At 44.4% G+C, this 6,000-nt stretch overlaps 1 protein-coding gene across 4 annotated transcripts in view; it reads right to left on the reverse strand.

Moving 5' to 3' along the window:
- Nucleotides 1-5,058, reverse strand: part of AMOTL1 (angiomotin like 1) — a 76,062-nt gene extending 71,004 nt beyond the window's left edge. The window contains exon 1 of one of the 4 annotated variants that reach the window (XM_071555549.1): nt 4,995-5,058. The gene's annotated coding sequence lies outside the window, so the exon portion shown is untranslated. The remainder of the gene's footprint in view (nt 1-4,994) is intronic. The other 3 variants (XM_071555518.1, XM_071555508.1, XM_071555540.1) reach the window with 3 other exon arrangements.
- Nucleotides 5,059-6,000: the final 942 nt, after the last annotated feature.

Genomic DNA, 6,000 nt, shown 5'->3' on the forward strand with positions numbered 1-6,000 from the left:
TAAGGTGAGCCCCATGAGATGCATCACAGTGGCAGCTGGTCATCTCTACTCAGCCTGATTTTCTTCATCACCTTTGATAGGAATTATTTTGTAACTTAATACTGTCACCCTAATTCAGGGCATGCCTGAGAGGGACAGGCAGATAGTGATGGAGGGACACAAGCACCATCTCCTTAGGAAATGAGGCAAAGAAAGAGATGGATGGGGCCCGGTCTCCACAGGGAAGCAAAGTATGGCTGAGCCATACCACTGCACTTTCCAAGCACTGATACCTCCTAGCTACCATCTTTTCGGAGGGGAGATGGTGCAGCTGATGGGGTGGGTGGAAGGGCCTGCAGAAAGGGGCAGCAGCCCCACACTGATGTATTGTCCCAGTGGCTCCCAGCACAGCACAGCCCAAGCCCCTGCCTCAGCCCATTGCCAAGTCTCATCAGCATGAACCATGACTGTGCCAGTGTTTCCCTGGTTGGCCAGGCCTGCAAGAGGTCATTTCACACAGTCTCTTGCTCAACACCTTAATTAAGCAGAATTAAATACTTGTCTGTATGTGTTTGCTGAGCAGCAAGCAGGACAGGTCACTGCATGTGCAGGCAGAGCTGGACTTGAGGTTTTTTGATGTAGTAAATTCACCTCAAGTGCAATTAAGAGGTACTAAGACTCCAGGCAAATTTGAGTTGGATATGTAATTAATTTTAGCTGAAAGAGAAGAAAAAGAGTTCTGAAAAGAGCAGCAAGGCTCCATTTTGATATTCTTAAAATGGAACTTTTTTGTTGTTCTTTCAAATGCTGGTTTTGGTTTGAAAGTGACCTACTTTGCTTTTTCTCTTCTTTTTTTCTTCTATTTTTTTAAGTTATGAAAAGCAGTAAATAATCTCAAGCCAGAATGTCTCATGCAATGCATATGAAAAGAAATCAAAGAAGAAAAGAAACATTTTCCTTTAGGAGGTGACGCAAACAAAAAGTATTTTCAATTTTTCCCTTCAGCCACTGAAATGAAAAACCTATTATTTGTACAGCTACACTACTGAAAGGCATGTCATCAATGTGTACTGCTGGCAATTTCTTCTTTCTACCTGCCAAGGGAGGGGTTTGTCTGAGAGTTCAATCAAAGTATAAGAGAGAAAGAAGGAAAGGCCAATTTAGCAATGTAGCATAGAAAATAAAATGGCTTTTCCATATTTACTCATTTCCTTGAAAGAAGGAAAAAGGAAACCTCCAGACCTCAGCTCTTTGCCAGCTGTCCCACTCTACTCAGAATCATATAGACATGAAATCATATAGATGTATCTCAAGTTCCCATCACACAGAAAATTAATTGCAAATGTAAACTTTCTGACTTCATTGACACATAAGGTCCAACCAATAATAGACAAAGCAAAGATCAAAACTTATTTAGAGCAATAACACCAGCAATGAAAAAGACCTAAAAAAGACCATGAAACTCAGTCCTTGCTGTAGCATTGGGGCACATCCATCACTTCCCTTCACAGCAGAGCCTGGTCCCAGCGTAGGCTGATGGGGTCAGGTCTTCATGGCTGGTATCACAGGACCAGGGATGGGTTTGTGGTTCCTGTCTCACCACAGAGTATCCATCATGCCTACCCTCACCTGGGGCTGCCCAACAGGATGGGATGGGAGGGAAAGGGATGGGTTCAAGCACAGGACAGGGCCACTATTGCACTGATATTCGTGCAACAGACCTCTCAGTAAAATGCAGAACTGAAGCAGAAGGCATTGCAGCTCAACCTGGTGTCTTACAAGGGCTGAGCCACAAGCAGCTCCAGCTACTTGAAGAGTTCAGCATTGCTGCAGTCAATAATCAACACCTCTGTGTTTCAAGAAGATGACAAATCAAATGTGAGATTTTTCCAAAGAACCTGCACTAAGGTCCTCAGTCTTCACCTAGGTCAAGAGGGGCTCATTTTACATACCTACAGCTTCTACCAGTCCTCTGTGGTAAAAAAAAGGTGAGAAAAGACTCATATTCCCACTATATGTCATATATACACAGTATGAAAATAAAAGAAGGGGCTGAATGAATTAAGACCCCTTTCACTGCACAGCTTTTACTATACCTCAATAACATCCATGCAGATCATAAAGCACCGCCTATTTTGGCCTAACCTGCAAATCTCTTCCAAACCTCAGAAAAAAACCTGCATAATATTGTAATGACCACTTCAGCAAAGTTTTACAACCCTCCTAATCTGTCAGAAGTGGCTGTTGGAGCACAAGCCACAGTTAAGCTTCTCTTCTGGAGCATTTCCAGTTCAAGACAATCTGTCACACAGCCTCTCTGGGCAGTCAATAGCTGTACGGGGCTCATTTTTTTTTTAGTACCATAAACTACAGAATTCACATGGCCAGAACAGCAGGAAAATAAAAGTTAATGGCCTGAGACTAACCCAGAGAGACAAGAAACTAAAGTGTCAAAGCCTAAATGCTACAGCATGCAGGGGCTTGATCTGGAGGACAAGTAAAGGCTGGCAGTGTTTGCCCAGGCGCTGCCCTCAAAATTGGCTCCATCAACGTGGCTCACCAAAATCAGGTGCTGCTGAGTGGAGCTGCAGATTCTGTACAAAGCATCTCACATTTCTTTGAGCTACCACATCACCTTGTATATAGTTCCACTTCAGAGCTCTAACTGCATCCACCTGCTTGACTGGTGGCATCTTCCAGAAGACACAGACTCAGCTATTTCTCCTCTTCTCCTTGAGGAACAAAGAAGGGCACAGTTTTGTAAGATACTCAGTCTAATCTGATCAGGCATTGCTAGAGCTGGTGACACTGACCCTAACCTGTGCCTCCAACAAATTTGTGGGGTCTGGAATGGATATTCACCACACCAAAGGAACGAAGTGCACAGCTGAGGCAGGAGTGAGGCTGAGACAAGAAGCAGGGACTGAAGAAAAGAGCTCGGTCCAGCTGGAGAAGAGGCAGAGAGCTTGGCCACTCTGCGGGAGAAGGAGTCAGGCATCAGCCTTGTAGCAGCCACACATGGAATCAAATGCTACCAGTCAGATCTCTTTTCCTGAGGTGTTTCCTGTAAAAATATAGGAATAGCAACACAGCCTTCCTCTCTCTGGGCACAAGCTGGGAATGTCCAGCTCCACGCTCACCAGTGATTTAGATGTCCTTATAGTGCCTACATCATAACTCGCATTCTTCCCACTTACAGTGAATCCAGAGAGGTTAAAGCATCCCCTGACTTATAGTTTTGCTCAGAGTAAAACCTCTGTGTCAAAAAGGCCATGTATGCCAAATGTGGGAGCAGTGTTGAGAGGAAGTTGTGTCATTTGGGCAAGCAGCAGAGGCTCTTGGGCAGGTATTGCCACCTCAGGAAGGCACTGCCTTCCTGCAGCTGCTCATCTACCTGAGGGCAATGTGGGCAGGAATGAGAAGGTCTGGTGAGCCTTACAGAGTTGAGCAAGGCAGGATCGGGCCTTTGAGGGGGGTATTACAAATTTGGTTAACCTGGAGCATGATGGGTACAGCAAAAGACACAAGGCGATAAACTGCTTCCCCCATACCCTAGACCTCTGCCTGATGGCTGCCTTTATTCACCCACAGCTATTCTTTAAGCATTGGATGTGCTCTCCTTTAATTAGTCCAAAAGGTGACTAATGAGCTATTTGTTAACGTCATCAATCAAAAAGCTCTATCTGTAGTTGGTCTGAAAGAGCTTTTCTTAAAAGCATCGAGTTTCAGCCAGCTGGCACAGAGCATGATCACAAGCTAATTACATGATCTCATGGCAGTTATCTCAAACTAATACATCATTAATCTGATCTTACAACTGCTAAAGGAGAGGCCCAGAGCCAAGAAGCACTTGAATGCTCCACAGTCCCGAGGACAGGAGCCCTTTTTATAAAAGCTGCAGGTTTACACACAGTAGGCACATGTCAGGGCAAGCAGTAAGTTGTATTGTTCCCCTTGCCCTGACAAACAAAAACATTTAGAAGCTGGTAAACACATGAGCTCCTCCAAAGGAAGTTTTCCCCCAAGCACAGTCACTGTCCCCCTGCCTTGATTCAGGGCTGCAAAGATAACCAGAGTGAGAAGGGGCTCAGGGTCAGGATCCCAGCATTTCTTAGGAACCCCAAGGTATTTTATATAAGATTTCTGTATGACAAAGCCCTTTTGAAGGAGCTGTCCCAGTCTACTCTCAGTTTCAGGTCACCTGCACTGATGGTTATGGACACTATAAGCTCCTCTTTATTCTCTATATCTCTTTGGATATAAAGGTAGGAGGCAAATCAATAAAAACATTCCTGTTTACATGTCATGATTTCCTTTGGATAGCTCATTGCTAGCTAGGAACAACCATCTACACACAACCAGAAGCCAGACAAAATCTTGAAAACCTTTCAAAATACTATCTTCAATTTCAGCAAAGTTCTTACTCTAACTCCTGAGCAACGATATCCCCCAAAATGGTTCCAAGGGAGCTCACAAATGTGTCCCAGCCATCCCACAGGTACAGCACGAAGCCAGGATCCACCTCACAGTTCTCCAGGACCACTGCTCTGATTACAAAGTACAGGAGGTGCTGGGTGTGCCTATCAACACAGATTTAGGGTGGGTTTGAGATCTGTAAGGTCCTCCAAGTCACCATGTGGAATAAAATTTCTCTTTCTTACTTCTCTGGTTTTCTTCCAAAATCAGTGAATTGAATTGCAACTCAACAAATAAAGCACTTGAAGCAAAGCATGTGTCTCTCTTCATGTCTCTTGCAGAGCTGTCTGTACTAAACTAACAGCTCCACACCTCAGCTCTGCTAGTTATCTTCACAGGCAATTAGATGCCAGGTTATTTTAGCCATAACAATCACTCATCTACTTAAGAGAGGATAATTTCTCTGTGCTGTGCCTGTGACCTCTTAGAAAACACACAACTGCCTTTATTTTGCAGTCATAGGAGAAAAGGTTCTTGTTCCAGCTTCAGATTAGAGAATATCTTTTAAAAAATGGTAAATTAGAAATGGTAAATCTTACCTGACAAAACACCCGTGATTTCTCTGGTGACAAGAATTGTCTGTGCCTTGGTGCTGCAAGACCAAAAGCTTTCCTGGGAAATGTTTGTCCTGTATTGGGTAAGAGCTCCGCAAAAACTATGTAGCCATTGCCTGGACTTGCTTTGGTTTGTGTAGGTAAGTTACGGGAATTCAGCTGCTCCTGTGTGTTCAAAGAACTTCAAAATGCTCTACACCACCTATCGCATTATGGTTCCCACAAGTATGTAAGGTATGTGTCTGTCTTCCTGAGTCATGTAATTATCTCTGGGAAAGTATCCCACGGAAGCACGGTAGAGGATAAAAAACCCAGCTGGCTATATAAATCCCTCAATGGTCAGCAGTAGCCCTACAAGGAGACCTCTTCAAACAGAGGCTTTGCTGATCCCTATGTCTCAAATGCCAAAGTCAGCGGAGATGCTGGGCTGTCCACTTCCTGCCTTCCTCAGCAGTCTGTAGCACCACATGCAGGAAGTATAAAGGAGAAGGAGCAACACAGTCTCAAAAGCAGCCACAGCACTGGAAGAGCCGACCTGAAGCTCATTGTGTTGTACAGGTTATGGGGTGGCCTCTAGCCAAGAGGAAATGTAGGGTGAAATAGTCCCTGATGACTGCTGTTAATGAAGGCTGAGTCATCAGTGATGTGGACTGAAAAAATTATGTGATGCAGCAGTGTCTGGGCTAGTTACATCTTGAAAAGGATGGTGGGTGTCTTCCTGGGTTTTCCGTTGACTCAGAAGAACCTGGGGAAAGTGATATCAGGAAGAGAATATCTGCCATGATCAAATGCCACCTCAGGCAGTCTCAGAACAGGAATAAATAACATGAGAGAATGGAATACCACAGAGGTGAGCTTTCCAGAGAAGTCCCTTGTACTAAGCATAAGGAAGGAAGGCCAAAAATGAAGAGCAAACAATGAAGGGGGCCTTGATTACACCACCTTCTCACAAGGAAAAATATGGTCTTATCATGGTGAGACTGGCTGCAAC

This window comes from Pithys albifrons, chromosome 1, assembly GCF_047495875.1.
Source record: "Pithys albifrons albifrons isolate INPA30051 chromosome 1, PitAlb_v1, whole genome shotgun sequence".
Classification (NCBI taxonomy): Eukaryota; Metazoa; Chordata; class Aves; order Passeriformes; family Thamnophilidae; genus Pithys; species Pithys albifrons.